Raw genomic sequence first — 13,707 nt, forward strand, 5'->3', positions numbered from 1 at the left:
ATTCCTTCTCAAGGAAAGGTGCTGGATTGAATTTTGGTCCCATTTTTTATAGGGATTTCCTTATAGAGAAGAGGACCTCACAATTTCTACCCCGGAGGCCCATTTGAGATGGCTGAAAATTACTGAGTCCTGCCTAAATGGAGGCAGAATTTGACAATGTCAGCTGGCTGTTACTGACCTCATTTTCTGCTGATACCTAAATTGCTATTTATTTATTTTTTGCAACAGTGTTTTCCTTATAACGATCAGTTTCATAGTTCAGCTTTCTTAAAGTTAAGAATTGACATTTGCTTTGGAAGTATTGTGACAGCCTCCCCACTTCAGGAAGAGTTTCCTGATCCAAAGGCTCTACATGGAGAAGAAAAATTTAACCCCTTCCCTTCCAGGTGTAGAGAGATTTCCCCCTCCTCCTGTTTTCCCCTTCCTTACCCTCACATGCCTTGCAAAAATATTTTCCCCATCTCCTGTAATTTTATCGCCTACTTTTCTTTCACACTCAACTTGTAGCTTATTTGTATCTCACTCCCACCCACCCACCAGTTTTTTGGCCCTCCACTCCTGGTCTTTTTACATTCATTTCTTCCACTCATCCTTTATTTCTTTCCGATTTTATTTTGTTATTGATAATGATGGTGATGATCATCCTATAATACCTTTAATTCACTTTCTAACTTCTTTCAACACCTGCTCTGACCCTTTCCCCTCCTCCCCTTCCTTCCACCAGGAACTTCCCTGATTCCTGACCACATTTACTCAGCATGCAAGATGCTGATGGAGCTGGCTAGGATTTGGGGCAAGCAAGTGAGGAATCACTGGGCAGGATGTGGCCCTTAGGCCCACTGTTTGAGAAACAGTAATCTGGACCAAAAAACCCAACACCTGCAGTCCTTTTGACAGTTACTACTTCTGAGTACGAAAACACCTCCTGAGTGAGTAAGCATTCTTAATTGAGCTACGGTCTCAGATGGAAAGCAAGCTTCGTTGAAATGGGATTTAAGATTAGGTATGGTCAGTGGGCTTTAATCCAGACCGATTTTAGTTGAATCAGGGTCTGTAATGATTAAATATCAAGCATATTTATTTCTTCCTCCTTCTGATTTATAAATGCCCGTTTCAGATTCTTAAGTTTGACACCCGGGCAGGAAAAGTGGTTTATGCCATTTTAAAAGCCATTTGGAAAACACAGGTGGCTTGCTCTTGAGATGTTATGCTAAACTAAATCCTGTAATCTCTTCAGGGGTCGGGAGCCCTTTTCAGCCAGAAGGCCATATTCTGTCATGGGCAACCTGCCAGGAGTCTCAAAGAGGTGGTGGATGGAGGGCAGAAGCAAAAAGTGGGTGAGGCAATGGTTGTGACTCTATTCATACAGTAGGGTATGTTCCAGCCAACCAAAAGCAGTGCAGAGCAGGACCAGCATCGGAGCCAACTCCTAGGGGCTGAGGTAGCGTTGCCACCCCTAGCTGATGGGCATTGCCATTCAACTGGTATGCATGCACCATGTCATGTGATCAGTTATGTGGGGTGGGGCTTACCTGCCCCACTCCCAATATTTTATTCAAGTTGGCACCCCTGAGGACCCTCAAGGGATGTGGTCTGGAGAGAATCTCAAGAGTCGGACAGGGCAGACTAGAAGGCCTCATTCAGCTCCTGCCTTGGGCTTCATGCTCTCAACCCCTGCTGTACTTAAATAGGCTTCCAGTTTTACATTTAAGCTCAAAAAGGGGGTTATGTAACCTCAGTGTTGTGTATGTGGTCTAATACATAAAGCAGATAAATCTCTTCTGTTGTTTATTCTTCAAAGACTTCATTCTGAGAACTCTATAACTTTTGAAATAGAAATCAATAAATTCCTATAACTAAATACCAATAGCAAACAGAGACATGGGAGAGAAGACAAAAAAAAAATCTCTCTAAGATACCTTAAGTTGTATTTGGTGTTGCTTCCGTGGACATGCTAATGCCAAATAAAGTGGGCTTCCTTTAAAACACATGCTTTTAGTGGAATTTGCTTCTAGGTAAATGTGTTTAGTATTGGGGTACTGATTATGTACTCCCTGCCTTTTAACTGCAGGCACAGGAAAAGGTTAAATGCCATCTGAGATGGTTCAGAGACCAGGGATATTGAGTTTGTACATGGGAAATTGAGTTTTAAAGTCCTATGTCAGCCATGAAATTGCCACGGAGTGGCTCCGAGCAACTCATGATCTCAGTTTTACCCACTTCTGCAAAGTTATATCATGAGAACTAATAAGATGGGAACAGAAAAAATCTGTTCAACACTGAAGAGTATTTTTGTCCCAGAAACCTGGGAGAGTGCTATTGTGCTCAGGTCCTGCTTTGGGTTTTTCCCAGGGTGAGAACAGGATGTTGGGCTACATGGGTCATTGCCCTGATCCAGTATGCCCTCCTTGGGTGCCCAGCTTAAAAAGAGCTCCTGGTTTGCTGATCCAGAGGTTACTATGACATGTGAACCAAGGCATTATGTTTTAAGCGCTGGCAATGAATCAGGGCCAAACCATTGTTTGCCATTCTGGTTTGTAGACAGGGCTCAAATCATAGTTTGGACATTGTGGGAAACTGAATGAACCATGTCCTTTCAAGACCGGCATATTAGAGGAGAGGGAGGAGGATGAACACTCCAGCCAATTCTCTACCCCAGCTCTAACAAACAGTGCTTTGTGGAGCAACAATGTTATGCCTGAACCAGAACCAGAACCAGAACCGGAATAAGTAAAGTTAGTTTGCTCTAGAGCACTTGATTAAAAAAAATCAATGAATCGCTGGCACAGGGCCCCCTAAACTGGACCAGAAACATGGCATGACCAGCTGGGGAGCTTTAACTCTCCATCACTACTACAGTCTCAGTTGGAATCTAACTCCCTGTTGGATTGTCAGGCATGGAGGGGGGCAATTCCACCCAGGATTGCAGTGAGGGTAAAGTACTCAAGTCATGCCTACCCTGATGCTATTGGCCCCGTTGGTCTGAGCAAGCTACCTGACAAATGTCATGTATAGTTTGTTCTTCACTAAGACGCTTGTTTGCTTGTCCCTTCATTTCTTTGTTTGTTCGCTCCTCTGCTCAGCCTGGACTAAAGCTGCACTGAAGATTTTATGCTGCGGTGCAGTGGTTATGCAGACCCCCACCCCCTCTTGCACCTTGGGGTGTCACCTGGTTTATGGTGTGTCATCTGCAAAGGACGACCAGAAGCAGGTGGTAAAAGAGCATCCGCTGAGCCTGGTCACTTCTGTTGTCTCTCTGTGTGGAGTTTTTTTCCTCTTCAACTTGCGTAGTCTTTCCTCTTATGTTAGCTTATTTTATTGGAAGGCTTCCTATGGTGCGTGTCACTAGTTATCTGCTGCGCTTGGCTGTCACTCTCGGAGACAGCTGGAATAAGAGCGGCTGGAGACACTTCACTGACATGTTTGCGTGAGAGTCGCTTGTCAGAGGAGGAGTCGCTCTAGAAAGAGCCTCCCAGCACATCCCAGGCGGGGAGCCACCGCGTCCCCTTCAGGGAGAAACACTTTGTGGTTTTCAGCAGGCGCTGCATTCCTTGGCGTTTCAAAGCTGTTTGCCTGTCACTCTGCTCTTTCCCCGGCTTGCTCATTAGAGGGAGTTCCAAACTCACACTCCTGTGGGCCAGCGGAGGCAGGAGCCTGTGGGGCTTTGAGGAATGAATGACTGGGAGGGGACTTCTTAACTCCCTTTCATTTTGCTCTGCATTTTTGATGGTATAGAATTACCATAATCTATTGTGAAAGCAAATGCCTGGCTGGGCAGTGCTCTAGTTTGAGCTCTGATCTGTAAAGTGCCACTGATTTCCCCCTCCTATTTATCATAGGTCTTGGGAATCTGAGGCCCAGGAGCTAAATGTGGCCCTCTGGGTCTCTCTATCTGGCCCCTAGAATTATCCCCAGGCCACACCCCTCACTGGTGCTTCTTTGCACCCTGGGTATTTTTGCTTGGCTGGAATCTGATAAGGCCTCTTACTCGTTTGGCTGGAGACAGAGAAAGGTGTGCGGGTGGGTGTGCCAAAACTCACCTACTGTACAAAGGTAAAATTCACATTTGTTTCTCTGCCCACTTTTGACTCTGGCCTCATGTCCCTCAAAAGGTTGACTGGAAGGGAATGCAGTCCTTAGGCTGGGAAATATTCCCCTCCCCTGTCTTACCACTTTTCCTACTGCCTGCAGAGGTCAGTCCTCTTTGTTCATTTCTGTCGCAGTTGCCTGTTCCACAACTCCTGTCCCAAACCATTGCATTTTCTTGCTGCTCAACCTTAGCTCATCACTGCTAAAGTATCCTCTCGTATTCTCTCACTCAGTCTTGCACCACTTTACCTTGGTAAATTGGTGTGGAACACGGTTATTTTTATGTTCTGCATAGCACCTATCACAGAGATGGTGCTAATTTGTTTTTAACATCTCTCATCACATGAAAGGTACTAGCAGCCCAACGCTGCTGATGTTGCTACATGTCAGGCACTGATGGGACTGGAATCCTGGTCTTCAAGGCTTCAGAGTACAGCCCTCGCACCCCTGCACCATGAAATATTAATAAATGTTGTTGTGTTTGTTTAGAATTAGTTGGGTGTTTCTGTTTTGATGTTTGGTAAAGAATTATTGGAAAGGGCAGAAACCTAAGCAATTATAGCTGAAATTCTGATTAGTCACCAAGAAACATCAGTTTAATTGCTTTTGGTGGGATCTGTAAATAGCATCTCACAGCAGACTCAACATCTATGCTTGTGCTAAAAAAAAACCCATGGGGCTAGTTTACACTGTATCACCACATGATCGTGAATGCAGCTGTATGGGAAAAGGTTAGGCTGCTTACACACTAGGTTTTTAATGTGGAATTGCCACACTAACCCACATTTTATGGGGCAGCCACACAACACCACCATCCCTTCTTCTACTACTTCTTCCTCACCCCTTATTTTCCCTGTGGCTTTTCTGTCTCAGACTGCAAAACATCCAAAACATCCATGAGTGGAGAAGTAGCACCATCTACACAGGTGTAGGTGCCAATAGTGTTACCTTCTCTGACCACAATCTCTGGTCTGGCTCAGTGGCAGACTTGGAGGTGGCGGGGAGAGGAGACATATTGCCTGGGTAACCCTTGCCCGTACTATTCAAGCTGGAGGTATTACAAAAAAATGCCATTGTGGTATTATAGCACTATACCACTCTTTCATAATATATATAGTCAGAGAAGCATTTTAGCACTAATTAGAAGATCAATGGAAGAACTTAAGCTGGGTCATAAAACAGTGCCCACCGCAAGGGTTGTAGTGAATGCATGCAGAGCTTTAAATGACTCTCCTTATAGCAGCTATATCATGCCCACTGGTGTAGATGGGGCATAGCGTGATGTATACATAGAAGGAGGACAATAGTGTGATAAGTCAATTGCTGTTTGGTTTGTAGCTTACAATGGAAAAGTAATGATTAGGTGATATTGGAGATGCTGGTAGGGAAGCAGCCTTAGTGGGAATTGGATTGTATACCCAGTGAGCCATCACTATAGTTGTTGGCTCACTGTCTAAACAGCCTGTTTTATATTGACTTTTTCCTCTGTGTGATTGTATCCCTGGAAGCATGATGGTAGATGGAACTGAGCTCTGTGAGCTGAAGTGCAGCATTGTTTATTTATTTATTTATTTACTGACCAACCACTCTAAGATTCCAGGGCAGAAATACGTAAAGGAGCTCCCACTCTGATTTATTTTTTACCACATGTCTACTCATGCTGCTTTACTCAGGATGATGCCAGCAGAAGCAGGTAGTGGTGGTTGGTAGACACTCTATTCCAGGGGTAGGCAACCTAAGGCCCATGGGCCACAAGCGGCCTACGGGGGTCGCTTAACCTGCCCCTGAGCTGCCCCTGAACCAAGCTGCGTGCTTGGCGAGTCGCCACACGCTGCGCTAAACCGGCACAGCGTGGCGTGGGGACTCGCTTCCGTGGCGCCAGAAATTGCGTCTGCAATCACGGGCACACGCACTCACGCACATGCGCAATCCGGCCCACGGACGGATCTCCACTGGAGGGAACCAGCCCAGGCGAGGTAAACCTTGCCGACCCCTGCAGTCTATTCCGTAGTCCCTATGCCTTTTCTATTCTTAACCAACCACTGGAAGGGTAGATTTAGATTCGCTGCAGCAATTCAAACTATCATAATTGATCAGGTTAAGTCTTATTAATATAAAATAACTATAAGTTCATGGACTGAATTAATATATGCTGTATTAACTCTAGAGTGTGGGAGCCTCTGGCCCTCCCACCATCCCGGCTTATTGGCCATTCTTGCTGGGGCTGACGGGAATTGTAGTTCACCAACATCTGGAGGGTCAAAGATTTACCACACCTACTCTCGTATAATATGGATAATGGGAAGGAATCAACTTAGTTCTTACATGCACAGCACAAGGTGTGTGTGGCATTTGCCTCCTAGGTGGGTCATAAGGAAAGGGTTAAATGAGTGTTGTGATGTCATTGGCCAGTGAGAATGCAAGGGGTGGAGTAAAAGTTAGAGTGGGAGGTTTTGAAAGTCAGTTGAGGTTTGGGAGTTGAAGAAGGAAGAGGGAGGAATAGGCAGTGGGCTGGTCAAGTTGTATTGTGAGAGAGAGAGAGGAATTGTTAGGTGGAGTCAGATAGATAGTTGGGAATAATCAGTTTGAAGTTGTTAGGAACTAAGATTAAGAAACTGCCAAGAAAAATTAACTGTAACCATAAACTTGTTCCTGCATTTAAAAATAAACTTGATTATTTGTTAATGTTAACAACTGACTGGAATCCGTGTGTCCCCGTGAGATACGGGGTGGTGGCAGCGGAAAAAGCAATCGCAGTGGTGGCACAGGGTCAATAGACCGTCAAACGTCCGGGGGCCCTGTGTGATCGCCACAGTGTGCTTGTGCAATGGGACTCTTCTGCCTCCTCCCTGCACCCCAGCCTCTTAAATCTGCTTTGGGGGGTTGAGTGAAACTCTAGAACAGGTTTAGGGAGCACGTGGGGGGGTCTTGCTGCATCAGCAGACCTTGTTACATGCATGCATACCTAGCTTAGCGCTATGTTGAATTCCACCCAATAGTCGCACACTTGCAGTCTGCAGTCTGTTAAGTGCAGCTAATAGAATTCTGGGGACTCCAGTAAGTCTTTTTTCTCCTACTGCCACTTCACATTTATGAATTGTCTTTTTCTGCTGTGATCCCTGTGTTGCTTTATGTGGCTGAAGATGTTCTATTCACTCCAGTTTGGCAGGACATGTACGTGCAGCTGAAGGGCTTCCGTGTAGCAAGAAGTTACAGCTGATCCAACATAGTTCAGGGTAAAGGATCAGGGGACCTATCTAGTTCTGCTCTGTGGAGTTTTGGCAGAGAGCAGAATGAAGGCATTCGGCTTTTCAAAAACTCTACAGTTCATCTTGGAAATGAATGACTGCTGCAATTCAGGTCCCCCCCCCCCCCCCGGACTATCTTTTGCTGACCCTTTACTGACTTTGAGAGCTCTTAAGGTGGGAGGTGATGTTCTAACTAAATACTCTTTCCTCTTATCTTGATGGCCCTGCTGCACAACAGCCAAAAGGGTGCTTTGCTGTCTTTACCAGACCTTCACTGCAGTTGACAGCCTCATCTAATCCACCATTTTGTTACATGCAGCTAAACTTGTTGGTTTGTGATGTGTGTCACCAGATCCTGTATGTTAATGCATGTGGCCTTAAACTAATTTGCAAAGGAGTAGTCATGCTAGTCTTTTGCAGCAAAAACAGCAAAAGGCTCTTCTGGCACCTTTACAGACCAATACATTTATTGTGGCCCCGTCTTTTGTGAACTGTAGTCCATTTCATCAGTTAAAGTAAGCTTCCTTTATCCTGAGCTGGGAATAAAAATAGATAAAACTACAAAGCAGGATAACATTTAAAGCAATAGTGTTTGTTTATAACATGTGTATAGTTTTCTAGGCAGCTTGCAATAAAGAGAAAACAATCGAAACACCAAGACACAAAACCACTAAAATAAGTGGGGGAAATATATATTTAAAAAAAAACACAAATCTCACTGCACTCCAAGGCTAATGGTTTCTTCTTTTCCTTAGAAGAAAGATTGTTGGAAGTAAGTTCCAGTGGAATTTGACGCTGGTCTTCCAAAAATGTGTTCAGGATCAAATTCTTGAATAGGCGGCTGAGCCTGTGGTCTTGTAGATATCCTTATGATTAAGGTAGTGGTAACTGAAAACAATAAATCCTTTTAAAATTTAACTATTCTTTCAGTTTCTGTTAAAGCTTTTTGACAGAGGAACAATAGAACAAGTGGCTTCTCTTGCTTTTGAGGTAGCAAGGCAGTGCCAAAATTATTTTGATGCCCCTTTGATTGTCACTAGGATGATTAAAACTCTTATTTTACATTTCATTCTGTAGTTATAGCTGACTTTCACATTTCTAGTGGTCTGTATCTCTTGACCAAAATGGTCCAAGATTTATGCATTTATGCATTTAATTGCCTTTTAGCCAAAATGTGACATGTTTTATACAAACTTTTTAACTTTTGAATGGATTTACATTTTCTTGAGTGCGTCAGTGTGACTGAATCACACATGTACAAATAGATAACTAGAAGTGTGAGAATCTTCAGGTTTGGATTATAGTTCTTTCTCTTACCACTGATAACCTTAGAGAGGTCACCTGCGTTTCTGACCTTGGATGATGCTCTTGATATTCCATTGTGATGCTTCCTTTGGCTGTGAGGATAAAATGAGGTCTAGATATATTGTAATCTGTCCTTGGAATAGGTTGTGAAAGGAATCACTTTTTTCCCCTCTCTCTGCTAAATGAAGCTATTCCCAGATGTGCAAACCTGCAGAGAGGCTGAATATTCTGTAAACGTGACAGACACTGGAGATCTTCAGTGACTAAGGCAGAGATCATAATAGCTGCCTGCTGTTGTATTTGCATAATATGTGGAAACACAAAGGCTAGAGCTGTAATGAACAGTGGCGCAAAGGAGGCAGCGAGTCCTGGAGCCACGTGTGCAATTAAGCAGACGTGCTTTGTGCTGTCAACTATGCACTTAGGATAGTGTGACCCCCCGTCTGTGTTTAAATTTTAAATTATTCCTATACCTTAAATTATGCCTCTGCATGCTGATCTTGCCCCCTATGCCTTCAGTGTAATGGTGACTGAGGCACCCCAAGGTGTCCCAATCTGTGGTAAGGTTGCCAGAACCTACACCGTCTTTTAAGTGTGGCACAGAACTTTAATCTAGTATGCTTTTTCCTATCACAGAACCACTGTGTCACCAGAAGCTGGCATCTTCCCTTCTGGGAATCTGTTAAAGGTACAGGACTGGAAATGGTCAGCTCTTGGGATCAGGAGAAGGATAAAAAATTGTCTGTCCGGAACAACACACAGCTGCCACTCACAGGCAGATGATGGCCTCGCTGTCTTGCCATATGCACAGTTGGCAGGTGGAAGCACTTCAGCTCCATCCTATGGGTATTTAAGTGGATAGCAAGCAGATATACCAACCTGACAAAAGTGCTAGAGGCATCTGACAGTAATGTTATCTAGTTCCATGACACAGCACTGAGCTGGAGACCCAAAAGTGATTTAGCTGGTTGAAGGTGTGGGCATTCCTCTGGAGAGAGAAGTTACTGGGACTTGAAACTGCTGGTAAGGAAAGAAGCTGGATCTCTTGCTTGAGAGAGAGGTCCAGCTATTAGGGAAAATGTCTCCCATGGACCTTTCCCTAGGGCATGAAGATGAGTGAAGATGAAAGACACAGAAGTATTTGTCCAGCTCACATGGCCCAAACAGTCTGTGCAAGAAAGGGCAGAATAGTAATGTGCTGTTGTTGTGTTGTATTTGTATTAATTTTATTCTTTAGTTAGCTGCCCTGGGAATGCTGGTTGGTTACTGAAAGGCTGGGTATACATATAGAAATATCAAGAATACAATAAACGACTTGCCACACAGAAACCTTCAATGCTGCCTTGATCTGACAGACCAAGCTCAGGATTGTCATAATACATGGAAGATGGCTCTTCCTCAGGAGGTTCTGGACTCTCCTTCCTTGGAGGTTACTAAGTAGAGGTTGGCTGGCCATCTATCATGTATGATCTAGTTGAGATTCCTGCATTGCGTGGGGTTGGACCCGATCCCTTCCAGCTCTCCATTTCTGTGAAGGGCCAGTTGATTCAGGGTTCAGTCTCCAAGACTGGGGGCCCCTACACCTGCTGCTTGGATTTCTGGTTGGCTCTCAGATCTCTCCCTCCTCCACAATTTCCCCCAGGGTCTTGGGAGTGGAGAGGGCAGTGAGCTAGGACCTTCAGAGCGGTCACCCAAATGCCTGGCTAGCTGCATATGAGGTTACTCTGGAGGAGAGGGAAGCACCTGCTCCAATCAGGAGCGCCAGGAAAGGGTGGATCACTAGTTCCTATGTAAGCTCCCAGCCTGAGCTGCTTCGTTGCTGATGCACTGGCTCTCATCCAAACTCTCGCCTTCCTGACCTGGGGAAATGGACAAGCTTCTGTGCTGTTGAGAAAATATAAGAACCTGCTCCTAGAAACATCTTTATTAGTCTTGTTATGCTGACAGAAATGGGCTCCCTTCCTGCTAAGGGGTGGCGAAAGTGAAGTGCACTCTGGCCCCAGAACGCAAGTGCCAGACTTTTGACACTCACTTTATCATGCCTTCGTGGATGAAGCTGCTGAGGCTCTGGGGCTGTCTAGCAAGGACTCGGATTAATTGGTGTCTCTGCTAAATGTCTAGAAAAGTATTTGATGTCTGCCAGCCAGCGAGATGCAGAGGTAATTATCCCTCCAACCCCTATGGCCTGCATTAGCCATACATCACTGTGCTGTCACAACACTCTGAGGACTGTTTTTCATACATTGAAAGTGTGAGCCAAGAGGACAAAAGCTTATATTTTTTTCAATAAGCAAAATTGGTTGGGGGAGGGGGGAAATGGTTCTGAGCTTCTCAGAACATGTGTAATCCTGCCCCTGCCGGCCTTTCAAGGATCCTTTCTTTGGCTAGGGAGCTGGAAAATTTGAGATGCTTTCTTTGTATGGTGTATAAGGAAAGTGATGCTGTGTGTAAAAGTCGATCTGCACAACCGTTACTATAATAGAAAGCAGATAAAGTGCTGGTTTTGGACCTAGGTTAAGATGAATTGCCTAGCCATTTTGGAAGGAAATCTTGCTCTCCCATTAGTTGGCATGATGCAAAAAAAAGGGTGGGGGAGGGTAGCTGTGCAGATTGATGAGACAAAATGCAAACTATTCTATATGCTCAGAAAGTGCTGTGGAAAGAACTGTCCCATGCTGAGCTCCCCCCCCCCAAAAAAAAATCTGAGTAGTTACAGAAGTGTGTGAGCTGATGTCATCGCATCATGTAAGTTCTCCCCCCACAAAGAAAAAAGCTTGGTGCATTTTGTTTGGGGATATTCACAAAGTGTGGCTCTCACATCACATATTTCCATATCTGTGTGGAAAAAGGAGACACCAGAAGCAGGGCTGCTGTTTTTAGCTGTAAACCCAAGTTTGTCATCACACCTATCCTTCCCTTAACAGTGCTGTGTAAGCGGGAAACATACATTGTAAATATTTTAGTTCCTAGTATGTGCTGTACAATTACACAAGATCAAATAATGTCAGTAAAAATCCCTTATGCAGCAAAAAGTTCCCACTAATAAATATAGCCCAATAGGTTGGAAGCAAGATTGTCTCAACATGTAATTTTGAATCCTACAAACCTGACAGAAAGAAACTTAATTTAAACTCAGAAAGATTAAGACTATAGACGTACATAGTTTACCTGGTAGTAAGCTCCATTTCACACCATTGGGCTTACTTCTAATATGCAAAAGATTGCTTTATGTTGCTAATTGAAAACATATGGGAAAATCCTAACTGTGCCAGAAGCTACAAAGCAAAGGTTTAATAATGGGGGTGGGGGGGAGTGCTCCATAGCTTTGGCACCACAACTGAAGTCTTTTCATGGAACTCTTGAAAATTTGATCTTCCATGGATTAGGAATTCAATTTATGGGAATGTGCTTTGATTCTTGAACACATAAACTTGTGTCATGTTTGGTGATAAGAGGCCAAGATGGAGCTTGGCCACAAATTCAGAATTATCTTTGGGCTAAACTAGATGAGCTGTTGAAAAATCTATTTGGATTTCACATCTCTCTTTAATTTCTTTTAATATCAAAAGAGGTTGCCATGAATTGTCTTGGAGCTAAAGTACAAGGGGGTGGCTTTTAAAATTCTGCCACTACCTCCATTAGGGAGAACATACACATACCCCATGTTTATCCCAAAGGTCAAATAGTAATGTGGGTGGATTTAGATCAGGAAAGCAGTGCTGGGGAAGGGGTTAAGTCCTCCTTCCCCAGTGCTACAGCCCTCATTTAATTCAGGATTATTTTGCATCTACTTTCGAAATAAAGTAAACGAAAAAGGAGGTTCTGTGCACAATCTCCAGTGTCTTATTTGCCATGGTGAGCAAATAAGACGGTGGCAAGGCTGTTCTAGGCAGGAGGACCATTCATAATCTCTGTTGGATGAGAGAAGGGGCTTTGGATGTCTGTTACTGAGCAGGGTGGTCCTCAGGCACACCAATGGACTGTAACTACCCCTCAGTTCCCAGGGGAAACTTTGTCCAGGATCTAAAAATGTTTCCATATGTGTGCTAACTGATTCCCTGAAGTGTGAATACTCCTATTGCATCAGGGAATCTGGGGAGCATTTTATGAAGAACCACCCATGCCATGTTCTTTAGAATAATTGTTGATGGCCACCTTCATAGAATTGTAGAGTTGGAAGGGACCTGGTACAGTGGTACCTCGGGTTACATATGCTTCAGGTTACATATGTTTCAGGTTACAGACTCCGCTAACCCAGAAATATTTCCTCGGGTTAAGAACTTTGCTTCAGGATGAGAACAGAAATCGTGCAGTGGCGGCACAGCAGCAGCAGGAGGCCCCATTAGCTAAAGTGGTGCTTCAGGTTAAGAACAGTTTCAGGTTAAGAACAGACCTCCAGAACGAATTAAGTTCTTAACCCGAGGTACCACTGTATATGGTTCAATGATGATCCACGAAGGGCAGGTATTTTAATGTTTCATCCGTGTGAGCCTCTTTTCTGCTTCTCTTTATAATTTTTAATGGCACATTTAATGTAGAAAGTCTCCTACAGTCTTAATCACATGGTGTGCCTTGAAGTGCTCTGTGAGGTGGCCATTGCCAGCGGCTCTTTTGGCAGAGAGGGTCCATGGACCCCAGGTTGTTCATTACACTCTAGTCGGTGGACTATGATGGCTTTTCACACTGGCTCATTCAGTGAGAAAGAACTGGCCAAAGCTTCCCAGTTATAACCAAGACATAGCATAGGTGACTGAGTCTACTCACCCACATAGGAAACACAAACCACCTTCTCCCTCATGGCCCTCTCCCTCTCATATATCTTCCCTCAGGGACTTTAAGGAAGGAGGCAGCTTATGTTTCCTGAGTGGATGAAAGAAAAAACACAATCTACTGGATAAAATCATTCCTTTTTTCCCGAACGGTGAACAAATACTTTGCGGATGGGCGTGGGAGGATTGGAGCCCAATTAGCTGGTGCACTAGGAGTGGGGTGACAGGTTTGCTCTGGCAGGCCCACCTTTGAGATTTGGGGGGCCTAATTGTGCCCATGGACCAGATGTTGCCCA

At 44.4% G+C, this 13,707-nt stretch overlaps 1 protein-coding gene across 1 annotated transcript in view; it reads left to right on the forward strand.

Annotated features, from left to right (window-relative positions):
- The window catches only part of B4GALNT4 (beta-1,4-N-acetyl-galactosaminyltransferase 4), a 154,279-nt gene that overhangs the window by 28,465 nt on the left and 112,107 nt on the right, over positions 1 to 13,707 (forward strand). The gene's annotated exons all lie outside the window — the stretch shown is intronic.

Source organism: Podarcis tiliguerta (genome assembly GCF_965153285.1).
Source record: "Podarcis tiliguerta genome assembly, chromosome: 1".
Taxonomy (NCBI): domain Eukaryota; kingdom Metazoa; phylum Chordata; class Lepidosauria; order Squamata; family Lacertidae; genus Podarcis; species Podarcis tiliguerta.